Raw genomic sequence first — 23,280 nt, 5'->3', positions numbered from 1 at the left:
CAAGTCTCTCGAGCACGTAGCTCGATGGGATTTGGATTTTGTGAGGTGCAGCATGTCCATTAATTCCGGGTTGGACATGGCTTTATACGTCAGGCACAGATCGCCTCTGAACAGGCGGTATGCCACTGAGTAGAGCTGGAGTTTCTTTAACCGGGCAGCATATGGCATCTGTTTGAGCCCTTTGATCCTCTTGGTGAGGTACTTTTGGGATCTTTCCAGTTGCTGCAGGTGTCTGGTAAGGTGCATCGCAAAAGGGGCATTGTACTCAATTATGGGCCTGATGAGGGATTAGTAAAGAGGCACGATGACCTCCCCTGATCTAGATGTGAATCCCTTCATGATTAGGTGGGCTATATAAAATGTTTTTCTAACCACTTTGGCCATGTGGTTGTCAAATGAGAGATTGCTATCAACTTGGGTCCCCAGGTCCCTAATTACTTCTTCTGTACTTAATGGATTACCACCTATGTGGTAATTTGTGGGCACTTTGTTTTGCCAAAGGGGATGACTATACACTTTTGGAATTTAGCTTGAGGCCATGGCTCTGGCACCAGTTGTCTGTTTCTATGGGGCCCTTTTGGAGGATGCTTGTGTCGGCTGGAGAGTCGAGTATGGCCCAGTTTGCAGTCATCTGCGAACTTGGTCAGCCACAGTCCTTCCGTGTTGGCCTGTACCTCCGAGAAATATATACTGAACAAGAGAGGTCCCAGGACTGAGCCTTGTGGGACACCACTTGTAACTAGTTTGGAGTCTGACATGGCTCCAGCAATTCTAACCATGTGGGTTCTGTCCTTGAGCCAGTTTGCAATCCATCTAGTGACATAGGGGTTTATATTTAAGCTGGTGAGCTTATCTATAATGCCCGAGTGGGGTATTGTATCAAAGGCTTTAGCGAGGTCCAGGTAGGCTGTGTGGACCACCTTCCCCTCGTCAATCGCCTTGGTGACTGTTTCAAAGAAATCAACCAGGTTTAAAAGGCAGGATCTGCCCTTAACAAAGCCAAACTGGGTAGGATCCAGTGTCTGTAGGTTCCCCAATATCTTTATTTATGAGGTCCATGATGATCCTTTCCATAGCTTTGCAGACTAAGCTAGTCAGGCTTATGGGGCGATAGTTTCCAGGCTCCGTTGAGGCACCACCTTTATGGAGAAGGACCACTGTTGCTGTATGCCACTCTTTGGGCACATATCCTGTAGTAAGGCTGAGATTGAACAGTAGTTTTATGTTTGGGTTTAGCTCTTCTTGGAGTTCATGTAGGACGCAGCCCGGGACAACGTCTGGTCCCATTGATGCTGTGTTTTTTGTTTTGGAGAGGGCGGCTCTTACCTGAGCATCTGAGATGTCAGGGGGCAGCACTCTGCTGGGATAGATATTTGCCCTTTGGTGGGAGGGAGGGAGAAGTTTGCTCTGAACCTGTCAGCTAGGATGTTGGCAATGTCTGTGGGTTCAGTGTATTTTTGTCATTTTGGACTAATTCTGAGCATATCTGGGAATTACCACCCAGGTTCCTAACATAACTAAAGAAAGCCTTGTGATTATCCTTAGTGTCCTGTGCAATTTTTCTCACAAAGCTGGCCTTAGACAATTTTATGAGTGCCCGTAGTTTTTTGCTAATACTGATCAGTGATGCCTTCCCTTTTTGGGATTTTGCTCTATCATTTAGTAGCTTCCTCCTTCTATTGTATAGTTTGTTTATGGCTGGGGTCCACCAGACAGGACGTCTGCCTTTGGAGGATTGGGTCTTGGTTTTATTCGGGATCGCATGAGCCATGCATTCCTGAAGGTGTTCATAGAATGCGTTTATAAAGGATTCTGCAGTCTGAGCCATATTTTCCACAGGCCCGGGGGCTTTGAAGGATTCCACCTCGGTTTTGAGGAGTGTGAAATTTGCTTTAGAGAAGTTTTTCACTGTGGTTTTCTGGGAAGGGGGTGGGGTCGGGATGTGAATATCCAGTGAGATTAGTTTATGGTCTGATCTTACCAGTGAGGGATACACTTCTGGTCTGGAGCATAGAGTCCCCATGTTGGTGATGATCAGGTCCAGTATGTTTTCCCCTCTTGTGGGAGTGGTAACAAGTTTTTCCATAGCATTTGAGTTTATAAATTCTAGGAACCATTGGGCTAGGGTGTTGGAGCTAGAGTAATGCTCCCAGTCTATGTTTGGGTAGTTGAGTTCCTTTTGTTTTGTAGTCTACATTGCTCATATAAACTCAGAAAGCTGCTAGAATAACACAAGTTGTGTTATCGTGCATTTTCTGAAGGATAAGAAGTCTGAGCTCAAATATATGTCATTATTTAGTGGCTTTAATTTTCATTGATTTGTAGGAAAACTGCAAATTTTATGAAGAACAGACGAGAAACATCAGATGAAAATTTGAACATTCTGCAAAAATGTGGATAGTTGAGAGGTATGACACAGTCATCCATTCCTTTAATTTCATATTTTATTTTGTGCTGCTCTCATGCATTTCCTGCTCTACATACTACATGCTACATGCTACATACTACATGCTACATACTACATGCTACATGTTGGTGATTTATTGGATGCACAGTATGATATGCCCTTAAACAGTTTTATTTCTCTTTCTACCTTACAACTGTATGCATTTATACTCAAGTCCACTGTTATCTGTAGACAAGTAACTGAATGATGGTGTGTTTTCTTTTGTCATCATTCTGTCTGTATTGCCTGAGTGGCTAATTCCCTGTCTGACAATCCTTAGTCATAGATGACACTTTTCCAGCTGTTGTTGCTGTTCCAAGTTACTCACAAGAAGGCAATGTCAGGTTCATAGGTAGTTACTAGGCTATCGGACCTGAGACCTATACAAGTCCAGCCAAAAAGGTACCCTGGCTTTCGCCACCCAAGAAAATTATTTTCCTGTTCCACTGTCGAGCAGAGCCACAGAGGTGATCCCTGGGTTGAATTTCCTATTTCCCATCCATTCATCAAGATTTTTCTTGAAGGATTTCCTGACTACTGTGGCGATGTGATTATCAAAGGAGAGACTACTGTCCACCTGTGTCCCAAGGTCTCTTATCACACTTTCGGTGTTAAGTATACTATCGCCTATGTTGTAGTTCATGGGTACATAGTTTTTACCAAAGGGGATGACAATGCACTTTTTGGCATTGAGCTTGAGGCCATGGCTTTGACACCAGGCATCTGTCTCAGTGAGGCCCTTTTGTAGGATGTCCACATCGTTAAGAGTTTCGATTATGGCTCCTAGTTTGCAGTCATCTGCAAACTTCGTTAGCCAAAGACCTTCTGTGTTAGCCTGTACTTCAGAGAAGTAGATACTAAACAGGAGAGGACCCAAGACTGAACCCTGTGGTACTCCACTTGTCACTGTTCTGAAGTCGGATTTGGAGTCTGCTACTTTCACAGTGTGGGTTCTGTCAGTGAGCCAGTTGGCAACCCATCTTGTGACATAGGGATTTATACCTAGTTTAGTGAGTTTATCTATAATTCCAGAGTGGGGGATGGTGTTGAAAGCCTTGGCAAGATCTAGATAGGCTGTGTGAACCACCTTACCCTTGTCTACGGCTTTGGTGACTGCTTCAAAGAAGTCTATCGGGTTTAGGAGACATGATCTGCCTTTTACAAACCCGAACTGGGTAAGATCCAGAGTTTGGAGATTACCAGTGTCTTTGTTTATAAGTTCCATGATGATACGTTCCATGGCCTTGCAGACCAGGCTCATCAGGCTAATGGGGCGGTACTTCCCAGGGTCCGTGGTGGCTCCCCCCCTTGTGGAGTGGGATATCCATTGCTGTGCACCACAAAGCCTGAGGTGAGGTGAGGCTATGATTGAACATGGTACTTAGGTGGGGTGCCAGTTCGTTCTGTAGTTCATGTAGAATGCAGCCTGGGATGTTGTCTGGTCCCATGGATGCTGTGTTATTGGCTTTGGAGACTGTGTTTTTTACCTGTGCAGCCATGATTACAGGAACGTTGCATTCTTCCGGTATAGAGATGGGCTCTTTAGGGGGTGAGAGGGGGGTAAAGTTAGCACTGAACCTATCTGCCAGGATGTTGGTAATATCAGTTGGGTCTGTATATTTAGTGCCATTGTGCTGTAACCCAGAGCAGATCTGAGTGTTGTCATTGAGATTCTTGACATAGCTTTGTGGTTGTCTATAGAATCAGTGGCAATTTTGTTTTTGTAACTAGCTTTGGAGAATTTTATCAGGGATTGCAACTTCTTACTGAGGCTGACCAGAAAGCTCCTCCACTCGTGGGATTTTACTCTGTTTTGCAAGAGTTTCTTCCTTCTGTTGTACAGTTTGTTTATGGCAGGGGACCACTAGATTGGCTTCCTTTTTTGGAGGATAACGTCTTGGTTCTGTTTGGGATAGCATGATCCATGCACTCATGTAAGTGCTTATTAAGTGCAATTGTGTAGGATTCAGTAGTCGTAACTGCCTAAGTCCATCTGCATGGGTGTCATGAAGTTCACCACTTCTGTCTTAAGAAGCATGAAGTTGGCTTTGGAGAAATTTTTTACCATGGTTTCCTTAATGGGGGGTGGAGGCAGGATGTGGATATCTAGGGTAATTAGCTTATGGTCGGATCGGACCAATGAGGCGTTGACTTCAGGTGTGGAACTTGGTAATTACTTGATCTAGGATATTGTTGCCCCTGGTGGGGGTGTGGATAAGTTGATCCAGGGCATTGGAGTTTATGAATTCCAGAAAGCGTTGAGCGAAGGAGTTAGTACATGAATAGTTTTCCCAGTTAATTGTGGGGTAGTTGAAATTGCCCATTATTAGGGTGTTTGGTTGAACCCTAATATTTTCCAGTACATCAAGAAAAGAGGAGTGGGAATCCTGGGGCATGGTGGGTGATCTGTAGCAAGCTACAATTTGGATTGCAGTTTTGCCCAGAGTTAGTTGCACTTGGATAACCTTGGCTGCATTATGCTGAGCAACTAGCCTGGAGGTGTGGATATCCTTAATGAATATGGACACACCTCTGCCTTTGGTGTTCTGGTCCAGGTTACATGGCCAAAAAGTGTGGTACGAGTTATAGCCTGGTAATGCAGGGGTGCTCTCTGGAGTCTTGAACCAGGTCTCAGTCACTGCACAGATATCAATGTTCTCCATTTTAAGGAGTGCCTCAAGTGAGTGCATTTTGAGAGTTAGACTTCTAGCATTGAGTAGCATCACCCTCAGTTTTTGCTTGCCTGTTCCTGTTATGGTGGTGAATTTGTCATTTGAACCTTGCCTAAAAAAGGCACTATAGGGGCGGCAAGAACCTTAGCCAGTATCCGGAATCCAGGGGTGACAGTTGCAGGCCATCTTTACTAATTTGTTTAATTTGCAGAGATCCAAAATGGGCCTCCAGTCCCCTGTTCATTTTGACACTAAAAAGAATCTTGATTAAGACTCTTTTGTCTAGCAACTTTTGAATTTCTAGAGTTGCTTGATCCCTTTGACTGAGTGGAACATCTGTGGATTCTTTATGTTTGGGATGGGAACATAAAAGAGTATGGAGTAGCCTCTAGATATGATACTTTGTACCCACTTGTCTTGTGTTATTTCCAGCCAGGCTTCTGGGTACAAAGATAATCAACCCCCAACTGCCTCCAAAGATGGACAGATGGGCCTCCCTTCATGTGCGCTGAAAGGGCCTATCATGGAAAGAATCCCTGTTGCCCTGATTTTGGAGACCCCCCCCCTATGCTGCGTGAATGGTGTCTTCCATTCATACTTCCCCCTCTGCCCCTAGAGGAATAGTCACCATGTGTGTCCTGAAAAACTCTGTGGGATTTACAGAACCACATCTTTCCTCCCTTCTGGCCTTTTGGATAAGGTCTAGAAGGTATGGAAAAGTGGACTCCCATGGCATAGAGAGTTTTCTCTTCTTGCTCACACCTGGTTAGTGTCCCCTTAACTTTTGGCCCGAACAAAGTCAAACCATCAAAAGGGGTGTTAGTAAAGGAAGATTTAAAGGGTTCCACAAAGTCACACAAGTGCATCCAGGAATGTCTCCTTAGGGAAATTCCTGAACCCGCTGCTCTCCTCGCTCCATCTGCTGCATAAGATATGAGCCTCATGGAGGAGTTGACCACAGAATTTAAGGTGGAGAGCTGAAAGGAAATCTTGTTTGATACCCCTGCAGCTACTGCACCTTGGAGAGCATCTCCTAGTTCCACCAGGAGATCTCTTTGTAGCCTAGTAAAATGCGTCAGATAATTCAGCGATCTGAGTGCAAATGTAACTGAAGAAAACAACACTTCCCATATCTGTCCATTGTATGAGACACCTTGTTCGGTGGACAGACAGACGAGGATGTGTCAGAAAGTTCCTTTTTGGTGGCTGCTGCCACCACCACAGCATCTACAGGGACACCCTTAGTCAGGAATTCTTTATCAGAAGGGGCTGTGATGAAGTAATTTGGCCTCCGAAGGACAGGTTCCACTGCGTCTGGAGACTCCCATGCCTTTCTGTTAACTAGATCCATAAGTTCATCAAAAGGCAGAGACAATCAAGTGGCTGAAGGGTGAGACCCAAAGGCCTTCAGGTAAACAGACTCCTCATCAGAAGGGTTTATGGGCTTCCAGCCACCTCTTTGCTTAAGTATTTCTAGGATGTCTGCAAAGAAGACATCCTCAGAGGGCGACCGTGGAGACCTTTCTGACTCGAGGTCTGTGTCACAGATGACTGACCCCTCTGGGGAGTCTAAATGCTTCTTCTTGCAGAATCTGATGTTCTTCGTGTTTCACTGTTGCAGTCATTACATTTGGATAATCTGCTGGCAGGTTGCCCTCAGTCAGCCTGATTAACAAAGTCTTGGGTCCTGCATCAGTTGCTGTCCCTTCTTCCATGACATCCGGTCGTCAGGGGTATAAAACATGCAGCCGATGCCATTACATCAGTCTTTCTTACCATGCAGTGCCCAAAGCAGAAGCAGTTCGTAAGTGCCGGTCGGCCGACTCCTGAAATTTTCGTTTTCGAGTTTCAGAACCGAAGTCTTCAACTAAAAGCTAAGTACCCCTTGGGGAAACTTTTTCTTGCTCCTTACCAATGCCAGTAAAAGTTAATAATTGCATTACTTGTGGGAAGCAAATGCCTCATAAGGATTTTCATTTGTACTGTATTCCTTCCCTAGGCCCTGTCCACGATGTACCTTGTTGTCAGTTTTGTGCTTTATTTGATCAGCTCACTATCTGTCATCGGTACATTTTTGCTTCTAAATATTTCAGTTCTCTGTTTAATTATCCAGAAATGACGTTGGTTAGCCATCCGACTACCGGAATACAGAAATAAATGCAGAGAAAAAGACAGAGACAGACCATTGAGGTTCAAAGCTGCCGACAACGCTTCTCCTAAGCCAGTCACCAGTTCGTTGGTACTCAGTGAGGCACTTTCATAGCCCCTGATACCCGCTACTTCAGATTCGCATGCCTCTACTTAGACCCATTCAGAGTCCGGAATGCCGCGAGATGCTTTACCTATGGAACCCACAGATGTCTCTACCTTGGATGGGTCCGGAGCCTCTGTGCAGGCACCAGCTTCTGAGGGTGTATTCAGGCCTATAGATTTGCATATTAAACTGACTACACCTTCAATACTAAGGCCTAAATCTCAATCTATGTCTAAAAAAAACAAGGCCCATGCTACATGTTTAGGCCCCTATACCTAAAAAACAAATGATCAAAATGGTTGAAGACTTAATTACTCTAATCCGGGGTAGTCAACTCCCCCCCCCCTTCTAAGAGGCCTGGGGCTGAGCTTGACTATGAACCTTCTGAAGAGGACTCTGTTTCTTCTGACTCTTCTAATGACCTGGATTTGTCTATACCTACTTATGAGGATTCTGATGCAGAGGATTCCATTCCCTCTGCTCCCCCACCCGAGGACTTTTCTTTTGGGGAAACTTAAGTCAGGAATTTTCTGAATCCAAAAAGAGGCTTAGGGATTTCCTTCTTCTTCCTCAGCATAGGCCTTTGGCTATACCTCCTGCACTAGACATTGTTGATGATGTGTTTTTAGAATCCAGTGTGGCCCGATTCCCTGCCTCTGGCCCCTAGTAAACCAGACAGATACTACAGGGTTCCAGAGTCCCACAAATTCCTTTTCAAAAATCCTGTTGTGGACCCTGAAACCATTTCTCAAGGGCCCAAGGGCATTAAGGCCACTACTGCTAAAACTCTTACCCCTTCTGATAGAGACTCCAGGGCGCTGGATAGATGGGGTAAAAAGGTTTATACTTCTGCAACCTTGGCAATCAGGGCTTTAAACTGTCAATTTTATATGCTAAAATATCAAAAGCACATCATGGGACTGCTTAAACAGAAAATTATGTTGATTTCTGACTGTTTGGAAAATAAAGATTTACAGGATTTATTGCATTCAGCTGAAAAAGTTGGAAAACATACTTTGCAATGTGGTTTTGATTCTGTAGAGGCCTCTTGCAGGGCTGCTGTTACTGGGCCTGTGCTTAGAAGGCATGCTTGGCTTAAGGAGCAATCTCTGATCATGTTAAAGCAAAACTGTTGGATGCTCCTTTGCATCAGGACCATCTGTTTGGCAATAAGGCTGAAGAAGTTCTAAAAAAGATGGAAGATAAAGCTAAATGTATGCAAACTGTGAAAGATTTCTTACAAGTGCAACCTCCAACATTTAGTAGGCACTGGCCTACTAAGAACTGGCCCTTTCCAGCTCCTTCCAGATCCACTCAAGCCAAATACAGACACTCCAACAGAACCAGGTTTCAGTCCCAAGGGGCTCTCAGAACTAAGCAATGGGGTGCTTCCACTTCCAAATTTGGAAATAACAAGACACCACCCTATGGTAAACAGTCTCAATGACTTTCCTTTAAAATTACCAAGCACTTACCTCTCAGCCTCCCCTTTGGGGGGAAAACTGGCTCTTCATGCAAAAACTGGCATCTTATAACCCAGGACAAATGGGTTTTAAATATAGTGTCCCAGGGATACAGATTTCATTTCCACACGTTGCCAACTCCAAACGAGTGGCCAGACCTGCCCCCAAATCAGTGGTCAGAGGCTCAGAATCAAGTACTTTCCCTCCTAAACATGGGGGCTATTCGGCCAGTACCAGAAGAGGAAAAGGGACAAGGTTTCAATTCCAGATTTTTCCTGGTACCCAGTAAAGACAAATGATGGCGTCCAGTTCTGGACCTGTCTACTCTAAACACCTTTCTGGACATTCCAAAATTCAAGATGTTGACTCTTCAACAGTTACTTCCTATGCTAGGCAAGGATGCCTGGTTGGCAACTCTAGATTTAAGAGAGGCTTACCTGCATATCCCAATCAGGGAATATTGCAGAAAATACCTCCACTTCAAAGCAGGCTACTTGCATTATCAGTTCTCTGCACTGCCCTTTGGCTTATCTACTGCGCCCAGGATATTCACAAAGCGCCTGGATCCAGTAATTGCATTTTGCAGGCAAAGAAATATTCAAATATATCCATACCTGGATGATTGTCTAATTCAGGCAGAAAACCAGGCCATACTTTTAAAACATCTGGCATTTGTAAAAAGGGTTCTAACTTGTCTAGGGTACACCATAAATGAAAAGAAATCACAACTAGTACCCTCTCAAAAAATTACATTCCTGGGTGCAAGCTTGAATACAACTGCCCAGATGGCTTTCCTCACGCCAGAAAAGCAAATTCATTTGGTGACTTACTTCAAACAGGTGGCCACAAAAACCCTGCTATCTGCAAGACAAATACTGCAAGCCTTGGGGTTCATGGCCTCCTGCATTCTTCTGATTCCATATGCAAGACTGCATATGAGGAAACTTCAGTGGTATTTAAAAAGTTTATGGAGTCAGCATTGTCACAGCCTGGAAACAATGACTCCTATCATACCTTGCCCACGCCTGGAGTTCCTATGGTGGGCAGAGGCCTGCCACCAAAACAAGGGACTACCACTCACACCACCCCCTGCCACCCAAACCCTAACTACAAACACATCAGACTATGCATGGGGGGCTCATCTGGCAGGGAAGTGCTTTCAGGGCAAATGGAGCCCAAATCAAATGCATCTTCATATCAATCAAAAAGAAATGCTAGCTGTACAGAATGCACTGACAGCTTTCAAGGACTACATTCTTCCAGGACAATTAATGGTAAAGACAGACAACACCACGGTTATGTGGTACATAAACAAGCAGGGGGGTACACATTCCTACCCCCTCTGCAGACTAGCCATGGCATTGTGGAACATGGCCTTGAGCTACCAAGTACAACTACAAGCTCAATTTCTGCCAGGAAAGCTGAATATTCTGGCAGACGAACTAAGCAGAAGTCTCATGGACCCACACAAATGGAAACTGGAACCACAAATTTTCAATATGTTGACAAGCAAATGGGGGAGCCCAGACATAGATCTTTTTGCCTCACCCCAGAACTACCAGTTAAACAAATTTTGCACAAGAACTCCTCACAAAAAAGCCTGGAAGGTGGATGCGCTGTCCTTCAGCTGGAAAAACCTATCAGTCTATGCCTTTCCCCCTCTGCCTCTGCTCTCCAAAGTTCTGTTAAAAGTCAAACAGGACAAACCAAAAATGATTTTGATTGCTCCAGACTGCCCACACCAACACTGGTACCCACTCCTGCGCAGTGTGTCACAAATTTCTCCATGGCACCTGCCTCAGACACCTACCTTACTGTCTCAGCAGGAGAACCAAATCCTGCACCCTCAGCTCCCAACACTGAATCTTGCAGCTTGGCTAATCATTTAAATTTCCCCTTAGCATCCCTCAGCAAACCTGTGTTGGATGTCATTTTGGAGGCGAGAAGACCTAGCACTAGAAAATCTTATGCTGACAAATGGAAAAGATTCTGTGCCTGGAATCAATCTCAATGGATGAGGACACCAGCACCCAGTTTATCTCAGATTTTGCAATACTTAACTGAGATGCTTCAAAAGGGCCTGTCTTTTTCCTCCATTAAAATCCATGCCTCAGCCATTTCAGCTCATTACAACACAGAACCTTCCCTCTTCTCTCACCCTCTGCTCAAGCAGTACCTCAGAGAGGCCAAAAACTTGAGACCACCCAGGAGAGCACCATCCCCTGCATGGGACCTTAACTTTGTATTGGAGAAACTCACTCTGCCTCCTTTAGAGCCAGCTGCTACTGCAGACTTAAAATTTCTTTTTTGGAAAACAGCCTTCCTTTTAGCAATCACTTCAGCTAGAAGGATATCTGAATTACAGGTCCTTATGGCAGTGGAGCCTTTCATCATCTTTCATGTGGACAGGGTGTCACTCAGGACCAATCCATCCTTCATGCCCAAGGTGGTATCCAGTGTGGCTCTTAATCAGTCCATTCATTTGCTAACTTTCTTTCCCAATGCACAGAACAAGGGAGAGCGGATTTTGCATTCATTGGATGTACACAGACAACTTATATTCTGCTTGGACAGGACTAAATCTCAAAGAAAATCTGAACAACTGCTCGTAGCATTTGCTGCAGGGGCAGAGGGAAAAGCTATTTCAAAACAAACCATTTCTAAATGGATAAGCCATTGCATTCATTTCTGCTATAAGCACAATGGAAAACCTATCCCCAGGGGATCAGATCTCATTCCACCAGGGCTGCATCTACTTCTATATCCTTTCTTAGAGGTGTTCCTACCAGGGATATTCTAGAAGCTGCTACCTGGAGTTCAGTTCATACTTTCACCAAGAATTATCAGTTACCAGATTTCTCTAAATCTAGAGCTGGCTTTGCCACTGCTGTTTTGCAGGGCCTTATAGCTGGTTCTAATGCTGTATAAATCCATCCTCCCAACCATAGCTTTGGGAATCTACCCAAATGTACTGACTGTAACAGTGAAACATGAAGAACATAGTACTGTTGTGTACACTTACCATAAATGTAGATGTTCGAGTGTATTCACTGTTGCAGTCTTGGTTACCCTCCTTCCAGCCCCCTGTTTTTCTCTTACTGTACCTCTACTTTCTTTTACTATGCTTAAAAACCTTTTTGGTGTATTTGCTTTTGTTTGGAGGTATATTTTTGTGTTTTTAATTACATATATATTTTGGTCCCCATTTGGGGGGCACCTGACATCTGCGGCAAGAAAAACTGATGTAATGGCACCGGCTGCATGTTTTATACCCCTGACGACCTGACATCATGGAAGAAGGGACAGCAACCAACGCAGGACCCAAGACTTAGGTTGCCCTCAGTCGGCCTGATTAACAGTCAGCAGATTAGCCAAATGTAATGACTGCAACAGTGAATACACTCAAACATCTACATTTATGGTAAGTGTACACAACTGTACTTTACAAGGGACCTCTTCAGAAGGGTATTCTGGAGAGGTTTTGGAAGAGAGGGGTTCACCCAATGGGGTACCCTGAGGCCTAGGGTCTCCACTAGTCTGTGGATAGTGTGGTGCAGAGATGGACACTGGTGCCTTAGGGGGAGGAATGTTGGAACCCCTGAGTGGAGCTGTCTGAGGAGACAGCACTCTCATCAGCTTGAAAGCCTCCCTCCCTTGATCCAAGATACCTCTGGCACCAAAGAGCCAGAAGAGATCCCCGGAACCAAGGGGGTTAGCTTTAAAGCTGATGTAGGAGCCAAGCTCATCTGCACCAAAGCCCAGAGACAAATGTCCAATCCGCCTTCCCTCTCCAGACCCAACCACAGAGCATTCATTCCTAGACTTCTCGGATGGAACCGAGGATGTCAGAGCAGACGTCGGGTCTGAGGATGCCAGGATGGTTCTCAGCACTGATGATGCCAAGATGGTTCTCGGCACTGATGGTTTCACAACAACTGGTTCCAGCCATTATGGCTCCAAGGTCCCAGGTCAGCTCGGAGGAGGAATCGATGTCAACGGGGAAGTCCTGTCTGGCTCCAAATCACTCTGGGTTGGAGCCAAGAGGAGTTTGGCCAGTGCCGATGTCTATAGAAGTCTATGCACCACCCTATCCACATTGTCATCTGAAAGACTCCTGGAGGACTTAGAGGAAAGAGTAGGGGGTCTGATAGTTTGCAAAATAGGGGACCTAAAAACAGGAGTAACTGCCTCCAATTCTGGGGACCGGCTCCTTAGTTCGATCTCTACTGGCACCAAAACAGTTGGTGCCGATGAAATAGATTTTGTCAGTTCAGTAGTCATCAGAGCCAGAGATAGACTAGTGGTGGACCGTAGCTGGGATAGCTACTAAAGTTCAAAAAAATGACATGGATATATGAAACTTGAATTATGTCACTGATAAAACAGAACGAAAAAAAGATGAAAAATCACTTCTTTTAAATCCACAGAAACCTCACTGCTTCGCCGAATTGGCAAGATGTTGAACTAAAGTGTAACAAAAAGACTGTTACACACTGATGTTTAGCAGTTCAAAGTTAAGTAGGACTAAATCTGTTTATATCCCAGGCATATACATTCCTATAACTCTTCCAAATGGTGCAAAGTAACTTGAACACAACTCACAACAGTCTGTGTGGGGAGACCATAACAAGCATAAAAAAGTACCTTAGAATGTTTGTAAAAGCTGATGAAATGTTGTAGAGCAAATGCCTGGTTGCTCAGGAAGTCCTGACTATCCGTTTAGCTTGTGGTAGAGAAAACCCAATCCAATACTTTGTAGTTAGAAAAACACAAGAAGCTTCCTATTGCAAACTCAATAGTTCCAAACTTGCAGGAAGCAAATGAAGCACTAGAAGCACTAGCACAATTGCTATGTAAACAAACTCAGAAGTTCCAAACTCATGCACTGTTATACACTGATGTTTAGAAGTTCAAAAGTAAAGTAGGACTAAATCTGTTTATATACCAGGCATATACATTCCTGTAACTCTTCCAAATGATGCAAAGTAACTTGAACACAACTCACAACAGTCTGTGTGGGGAGACCACAACAACCATAAAAAATGTACATTCATCACCATTGATGTATGTGACTTATTTTCATGTATTCCTAAGGACGAGGGACTAGAGAGATTTGCCAGGAGTCTTAGAAAGTTTTCTACATTGACCTGGGATAAAATAAATCTAATCATGGATATGATGGGTCTAGTGTTGGATCACAATTATCTTACTTTCGAGGGTGAATTTTTCAGACAAAGCAAGGGAGTTGCTATGGGCGCATCTTGTGCCCCCATATTTGCAAACTTGGTTATGTCTGATTGGGAGAATGAATTCATTACCAACTGTGCATTCTCCAGCTACATCACCTTCTATGTAAGATTTCTGGACGATATATTCATTCTGTGGAAGGGACCCAACGAGACAATACCACAATTTATTGAATACATCAACGAAACTACCAATTTTTTGAAATTCACCTATGAAACAAATAACTCAGGTATTTCATATTTGGATGTGTTCATAGGTTCCAATGAGGAAGGTTTTACATCCAAGATACATAGAAAAAGCACATTCTCTAATGATTATCTATTTTTTGGAAGTGAACATCCACCACACATTTTCAAAAATATTATGAAGGGACAGTGCATTAGATGTGCCAGAATGTCATCAACTAGAGAATTCATGGAAGGAGAAATGGTTCTGTTAGCAGATTTATTTGAAAGGAGAGGATATCCCAGCAACATGATTAGTGACACCATTGAATTTGTTAAATCCCAATGGGGAATAAAATACAAACCACTGCTAGGTCTTGATAAAGAGATGAACGCTAACTTGCAGAAAGCAAATATGGGTAGAGTATGTGTTCTGACCTATACCCCTCACAGCACCAAGATTAAGGACATTATAAAGAAATATTGGGACATTATCACAGTATCAGATGTCAACAAAAATATACTGGGTGAGGAACCCAAGATAGTATACAAAACTGGTCCCAACATAAAAAGATTACTGGAACATTCCAAGTTAGGGAAAGGCAGAAACAATAATAAAGACAAGGTTTTCACCAGAAAGTGAGGAAGATGCAAACAATGTACACATATAAACACCAACAGTGATATTGTTTTGAATGACATTAATCACAGTAAAATTAGGAGCATAGGTGGAAATTGCAGCACCAAGCACATAGTATATTTAGCTCTGTGCAAAATGTCCAGCCTATTATATAGGCAAAACAGAAAGAGAGTTAAAGAAACGTTTATGAGCATTATTATAAAATTAGGAAAATGGATAGTAAAATGCCTATACAGACACATCAAGGAATATGGTGAGGGACACACATTCTCCTTTATGATAATAGATGAGGTGAAGGAAATTCCTTTTGGAGGATTGGAAAACAAGACTGGCCTGTAAAGAAAGCAAGTGGCAGATTTTAACTGATTCCACCAGGAATCCAGGTATTAACGATTTTATAAGTATAAAAACATTTTTAATTCTTGATACATAATATTTTTATGGCTGCAATATTTGATGAAATGTAAGTACACATAGTGAATTTAATTCATGTTTTAGTATTTCAATCACAATACCATAAGAATAATTATTTTTAGTGACTTTTAAAATCAATATTTATAATTATATATACATTTGTATTTACTTTTGGTATGTATATACATAAATCACCAAGATTTATATGTTTTTATATAGGTCCAATATTAGTTATGTTACAAATGGAGTACTGTTTCTTTAAATTGAGTAACAAAGTTTTGGCCAAAAACTGTTTTTAAATGAGTTAATTAAATGTTTTGCACTAGTTCTGATGAAGTCTGCGATGGTGCAGATGAAAGCTCAACTAGTGCTTTAGGAATGCTATCGTTGTAATAAAGGATTTATTTTCAGTCTACAGCGCCTTTTTGCTTCCTATGAGTTTGGAACTTCTGAGTTTGTTTACACAGCAATTGTGCTAGTGCTTCATTTGCTTCCTGCAAGTCTGGAACTATTGAGTTTGCCAAGGGAAGCTTCTTGTGTTTTTCTAACTACAAAGTATTGGATTGGGTTTTCTCTACCACAAGCTAAACGGATAGTCAGGACTTCCTGAGCAACCAGGCATTTGCTCTACAACATTTCATCAGCTTTTACAAACATTCTAAGGTACTTTTTTATGGTTGTTGTGGTCTCCCCACACAGACTGTTGTGAGTTGTGTTCAAGTTACTTTGCATCATTTGGAAGAGTTACAGGAATGTATATGCCTGGTATATAAACAGATTTAGTCCTACTTTACTTTTGAACTTCTAAACATCAGTGTATAACAGTGCATGAGTTTGGAACTTCTGACTTTGTTTACATAGCAATTGTGCTAGTGCTTCTAGTGCTTCATTTGCTTCCTGCAAGTTTGGAACTATTGAGTTTGCAAAGGGAAGCTTCTTGTGTTTTTCTAACTACAAAGTATTGGATTGGGTTTTCTCTACCACAAGCTAAACGGATAGTCAGGACTTCCTGAGCAACCAGGCATTTGCTCTACAACATTTCATCAGCTTTTACAAACATTCTAAGGTACTTTTTTATGCTTGTTATGGTCTCCCCACAGACTGTTGTGAGTTGTGTTCAAGTTACTTTGCACCATTTGGAAGAGTTATAGGAATGTATATGCCTGGGATATAAACAGATTTAGTCCTACTTAACTTTGAACTGCTAAACATCAGTGTGTAACAGTCTTTTTGTTACACTTTAGTTCAACATCTTGCCAATTCGGCGAAGCAGTGAGGTTTCTGTGGATTTAAAAGAAGTGATTTTTCATCTTTTTTTCGTTCTGTTTTATCAGTGACATAATTCAAGTTTCATATATCCGTGTCATTTTTTTGAACTTTAGTAGCTATCCCAGCTACGGTCCACCACTAGTCTATCTGCAGGATCTGATTATATTTTATCAGTTGTTTGTTCTTGCACAACCTTATCAGAGCCAGAGATACAACTTTGCTAAATTTTTTTACAGGCTCTGATTGCCCTAAAGAGGGAGAAGATCTCTTGGTGGATTTGTCCGATTTTGCTGAAGGTGATTTCACTGATCTTGAAGTGCCTGGACCTTCTTCTAGAGATTCTTGGAAGGGGGACTTCAGTAAGCCTCTCACAATTTGTTTCTTCTTTCTAGCAGTACTCTGGAGCTGACTGAATGACATATTGAACATGACTCTTGAAGATGCACTGCTTCCAGACAGTAGACACAAACAATATGGGAATCAGTTGATGACATCTTTTGGCTGCATTTACCACATTTTTTGAAGCCTAAAGAATTAATTTCCTTATGCTCCTTGGACATGTTCAAAATCACAGTCTGCACACAAGATCAAATCAACAACAACAACTACTTGACACACTAAACACCTACGATATAATATATAAACTATCAAACTTTTTTTTTTTTGGGAGAAACTTCAATAAACAAGAGGAAGGAAAGAAGTTAGGTAGCCCTTTAACTAAAACGGGCAGCGGCAGCCCTTTAACCTAAGTGGGCTGACACTCCTTTTGTTTTAACAATAAGATTAACTATTTAAAGATTTCAAGGGTATCAACAATAAACAATAGCAAAATGGCCTCTAACTAAAAACAGGCAGTGGTAGCCCTCTAACTTAAACGGGCTAACGCCCTTTCTTTTTTAAATCAGAGTAAACTAGATATGAACCTCAAAAATGTTAAGAACAATAATAGTAAGAAAACCCTTTAACTAAAATGGGCTTATGTGATAGAAATTTAACTGGGATGGGGAGGAAACAAAGGCCTAAGAAAGAAAAATGACAGCCTGAAGCAACAACACAGCAACGAACTTTGTCTAACTAACTACAACAAAATAGTAAACGCTAAATTAAGAACTTTTTGAATAAAGAATAAAGATTTGTTCACTTAGCTAGAGCTAAAATGGAAGCACCCAATCTGTTTAGCGGCAAACGAGATCTGGGGAGCTTCACTAGAGCATGATGGGATAGGGATACAAACATGAGCCAGTAGAAGACCTCGAGCTTTACTATACGGCTGAGTTGAAACAGGGGATCAGTTCCAAACCCATCCAGTAAGAATGAAGGCAAGATAGGACAACATAACACCAAAAAACTCCAATCCTTCAAGCTATTTTCACACTGCTAATATCTGTGTGGTCACTGAGACAATGGTTTAAACTCACAGACAACACATTGGCAGTGCACGACTATAGTGCCTTCCACACATTTAGACCAGCTACTACACAGACAGGGACTAAAGAGGGAGGTATTTAGATTTACATCAAAAATACATCCAAAATAAATATACCTTAAGGCTGGTCCAACAGGACAATGCACTTGAACTTCTCCTTGTTCAAATCACCAGAGACAAAATCCTATCTCTCTTCCTTGCAAACTATAGGTTTCTCTTTATGTTCCAGGAAACCCATAGCATGTGTTTAAACTTAATAGAAACACACGCCATCCAACCCAATACCATATTCATGGGTGACTTTAATTACCCTCTATTAACTGGGAATTGTGTATGACAGTAAACGTACAGGCAAAGAAATTCCTGGACAAGACTGTCAATACATCAAACAGACATGCAGATATACTGGGTCTGGTCTTCATTAATATTGAGAGTGCTGCACACCCCCTAGTGTAATGTCTTCTCTGATAAGGTCACAGCACAAAATGGTCTTCTTTGAAGTAAAAATAAACCCTGGAGTTGCAGCTAACTCTGGAATGTTCAAGAACTATTCAAAAGGCTTTCTATTATTAAGTGATAATATGGCAACATTCCTAGTCCCCCAAAAACCTGAAACAGCTGCTACCTATGAAGAACTGTTCACTGAAACTCTATACGAGCATGTTAATAGCTGTGTAGAGGCAGCTGTACATATCAGAAATAACAGAACTAACTAAAAAAAAAAAAAAAAAAAAGATCCATGGTGGAATCATAACATCAATAGGCTATATATAAAAAAAATCATGGCAAAAATGAGGCAGTATAGCACCTAGCAGGATAAAAGAACTTTTGCACTATGCAAACAACTCAGAGGACAAATAAGGTCTAACAAAGACAAATTTGCAGTAAATTTGGCCTTCCAGGCCAAGGACAACCACAAAGCATTCTTTAGCTATGCCTACAACCTCAAAGGTGATACACAACCGTGAGTGCAGAGCTCATTATTAATGGAGCCACCTATACTGACCCTATAGGGTCCAAATGACGAAATGATGTGTCAGCAAGCAAAGCAGAGTGGCGTTGCTGAAACTGAATTCATCCTCAAGTCTTGCTGAGTACCTTCCCAAGGTGGACCCTGTTTTTCACAAAATCTTACCAAGACAGCACTGATATATACACTGTATTTTATATATAATATATCATGGACAGAAGTAGGTTAAAAGTTAAAAAAAAAAAAGGATAGCCGAGTACACAAGACCCTAGATAAAAAAAAGTGTCCAATCCTGGTAGGTGCACTGGTGCCAGGACCAGAATAAATTACAGTGTAGAATCCTCAAGACAGTGACACATTCCTATGATGGGGCTGGGCTAGGCCAGGCCCGGGGGGGAGGATGTCCCCCCTGATGTAGAAGGAAGTAGTAGTCCACACAAAATTACAACAACTGATAGGTCAAAAAGAGTCATAAAGACAATAGAGTGAACTACTGAGGATAAGAAATAAATTATGTTTTGTTACTATTATGCAAGAAGCCCAGAATTTCCACACACAAGACATACAAAAAGATTATGAGAGAAATTAGAGGAAAGAAAAATACTTCCACAAGAAAAAATTTCAGAAGCTTCAAATAAAAAAATGTGTTCATTAATACAAATGATTTATGAAAAACATTATATAGAGCAAGAAACGTTGATCTCTTTGGGGAAAAAAAGCATCTGAGGAGGTGCAAAAATATAAAGAACAAAACCTAGAGATTTTTGAAAGGTATAAAAAAGAAATATGGATATGGAAAAGAGAGATCTGATATGGTATAATATTTATGGAAAGGAGATAGCCAAATTAATCAATACAAAAAAGGCAGCCCCAAAGATATTCGTTGAGAAATACAGGCAAAGACATCCAGATATGGCAAATTTCATAATAAAAAATAAGATTACAAAGAGGGAATGTAGAACAGAAGATTAGTAAAGTAGAAGTTAAAAAAAATGTGTAAGTTGAAGTTATGGAATAATTGTGAATTGAAGGATCTTGTGTATAAAGTATAACACTGGATACTATAAAATACACCAACACTCGAGTCCAACAAAAATTCAGCTCAACAGCATGAGTATAACAGAATTCACTAAGGGGTGAATGAAAAACGTTGCCAGTTGAATAACTTGCATAAAATCCACTTTATTACGACAAGGTTAAGCGCTTTCATCTAATTACATAGACTTCATCAGAACACTGTCCTTACACATTCAAACATTTTTATACTACATTCAAACTAATTGATACACCAATCAGGACAACAATTCAACCAGCATATAATTAAACTATGTAAAAGTAATGTAAAAATAAGAGTCTGCTGTTCCCATTTCACAATATTAGTATATATGGTATTGAGATCACTGATGCTTCTAATACATCAACACACACTATAATAATATATATTGCATTCAAATAATAGTTTACTTATAAAAACTTGTTATACATTTATAAATCCTTTTAAAAAATCTGTTAAAATTTAAACCTTATTCAACAATATAGGTTTAATAGTAATGTATTCATTAATTCCTGGTGGTGAAGTTGCATTCAATAATATTTGCCATCTAACCTCTTTCTCTCCCAGAGTATGCTGGATACTCCCACCTCTTTGTGATACCTTCACCACTTCCAATATTGCAAACTTGAAAGTATTGCAATTGGAACTGTCCCGTACATGTCTAAATAGGGCATTGTTCTCATCCCTTTTCTTTATAGCATACAAATGCTCATAAATTCTATTTTTCAATTTTCTTCCTGTTTGACCCACATAAAAACTAGGACAGGTGGTGCACAGAGCCAGATAAATAACATTGGTAGTATCACAATTGCCTCGACAAAGGTGTAAAATATTTTTACTGATATTATGCAACTGCACCTCCTGGTCCTCCATAATGGCCTTACATTGATTACAGTGTCCACATTTCCGTGTACCTGTCACTTGTCCTTTAACCCTCTCTGTATTGTGTTCAAATTTATTCTTAAGGTTAAACCCCACACTATTAACAAACTTGGGTTCATTACCCACTACACCCGATATTACATCATCCCCCTTTAGAATATTCCAATTCTTCTTAATAATGTGTTTTATATCCTCAGTATAATAACTATTGGGTAAAATACATGCCGTATGGAAATCCCTTTCATTTCCTTGACTATTGGTTATACTTATATTGGCTATACCCACTCCTAATAAAGGTTTATATTTAATGCCCCACATTGATCTCTTTGGGGAAAAAAAGCATCTGAGGAGGTGCAAAAATATAAAGAACAAAACCTAGAGATTTTTGAAAGGTATAAAAAAGAAATATGGATATGGAAAAGAGAGATCTGATATGGTATAATATTTATGGAAAGGAGATAGCCAAATTAATCAATACAAAAAAGGCAGCCCCAAAGATATTCGTTGAGAAGTACAGGCAAAGACATCCAGATATGGCAAATTTCATAATAAAAAATAAGACTACAAAGAGGGAATGTAGAACAGAAGATTAGTAAAGTAGAAGTTAAAAAAAATATATAAGTTGAAGTTATGGAATAATTGTGAATTGAAGGATCTGGTGTATAAAGTATAACACTGGATACACCACAGCAATATGGAGAGAGTCACCAAAGTAAGGAGAGTAAGGAAGATCAGGAGACATCTGAAGAAGAAATAGGGACATGGGAAAGAAAAAAAGAGTTTAATATGGTGTAATATTTATCCAAAGGAGAAAGCAAAACTGATCAATACAAAAAGAGCAGCACTAAAGATATTTGAAGAGAAATATAGGCAAAGGCATCAGGATATCGAAAATTTTTCCAATACAAAAAATAAGAGAACAAAGAAGAAAAGTAGACAAAAGAATAAGTAATGGCGAAGTTACAGAAATAGAAAATGAGGTTATGGAGTACCTGTGAAGTAAAGGATTTAATGTAGAAAATCTAAGAAAACACCACAGCAGGATAGAGGAATGGATCCCTAAATTAAGGAGAAACTAGCGGAGTGAGAAACATCTGATCATTTGCCATGTGAAGTGTTCAGCTGGGGTTGCATAGCATGGGCAGGAAGAGGAAACTGTGGCAACTCTGATGCAGTCAGTGTTGTGGAGTGAAGGCCAGAGAGTTCCCATATGACAAAACAACGGATGACACAGGATGAAACTGAAGAGAATGTGGCACAGGAAGATGATCTGATCCTTTCTATAGAATGCCCACAGGAAATGGAGAGCAAAGAATGTGCTCTCAATTTAGAAGAAATGATCTAAGAGAAGAGTTGCTTGATTTAATAGAGATGGACATATATATTTAAGGTTAATGAAAGAAATAGACTGCAGAAAATCAATAAAACCTTAAAAGTTACAAGTCTGATAAAACAAAGGAGCACAGTAATTAGGACTGTACAAAGAGATTCATGCAATATAACAGATGTAAATAGGATATATTACTGTGCAGTTAAATTAATGACAGATAAAGTCTTACCACAAAAACACAGGGCAGTAAGGGAAAGGAAGGGAAGAAAATGAATGCCACCATGCAAGTATTGAATGATGAAAACTAGACGGTAAATAAGACGAGAAGTATAACTGTTGGAAGAGTATAGAAGAGGGAGCAGATCAGCAAAAATAAAAAGACAGATGTGATAAAACTAATGTGCAGTATCAGAACAGATCAGGATCTGTCATGCACTATCACAAATAAATTAACAATATCAGCACAGGCAAAAAACTTAGAAGATATGCAGATAAATACAAAGGAAAAGTACAAAATAAGCAATTTATTGATGACCCACAAAAGTTTTACAGAGAACTGTGAAACTAGGTAAAACGAACTGAAACATCTCCAAAAAAAGAAGAAATAGATACATTTTGGAGAAATATCTATGAAGACCTTGTGGAACATAACAAAGATGTTAAATGGATAGAAGAAGTAAAAGAAAGAATAAGAAGTTCAAATGTATAGGATACAAAATGGGATGAAGAAACAGCCAGAGAGATTGAAACAATTTAAGAAAATCTCCTAACTGGAAAACCCCAGGCTCAGATGCAATACCTAACTTTTGGCTAAAAGTACTAACATCTTTACATGAAGATTTAGCCATGAGTGAAAACTATTTATATGCCACCCAGAACAGACACCAGCCTGGTTAACAAGAGGAAAAGCAATGTTGGTACTTAAGAGCGAACCTGCAAGCTATCCTAAAAACTATAAACCAATAACTTGCCTTCTGATAATGTAAAAACTTTAGACTGTAATTAATGCAGACACAAGTTTACAGTCATTTAGAGGAAAATGCAAATTA

Source organism: Protopterus annectens, chromosome 13.part0 (assembly GCF_019279795.1).
Source record: "Protopterus annectens isolate FY-2018-M chromosome 13.part0, PAN1.0, whole genome shotgun sequence".
Lineage (NCBI taxonomy): Eukaryota > Metazoa > Chordata > Ceratodontiformes > Protopteridae > Protopterus > Protopterus annectens.
Note: the sequence above shows the minus strand (reverse complement) of the source record.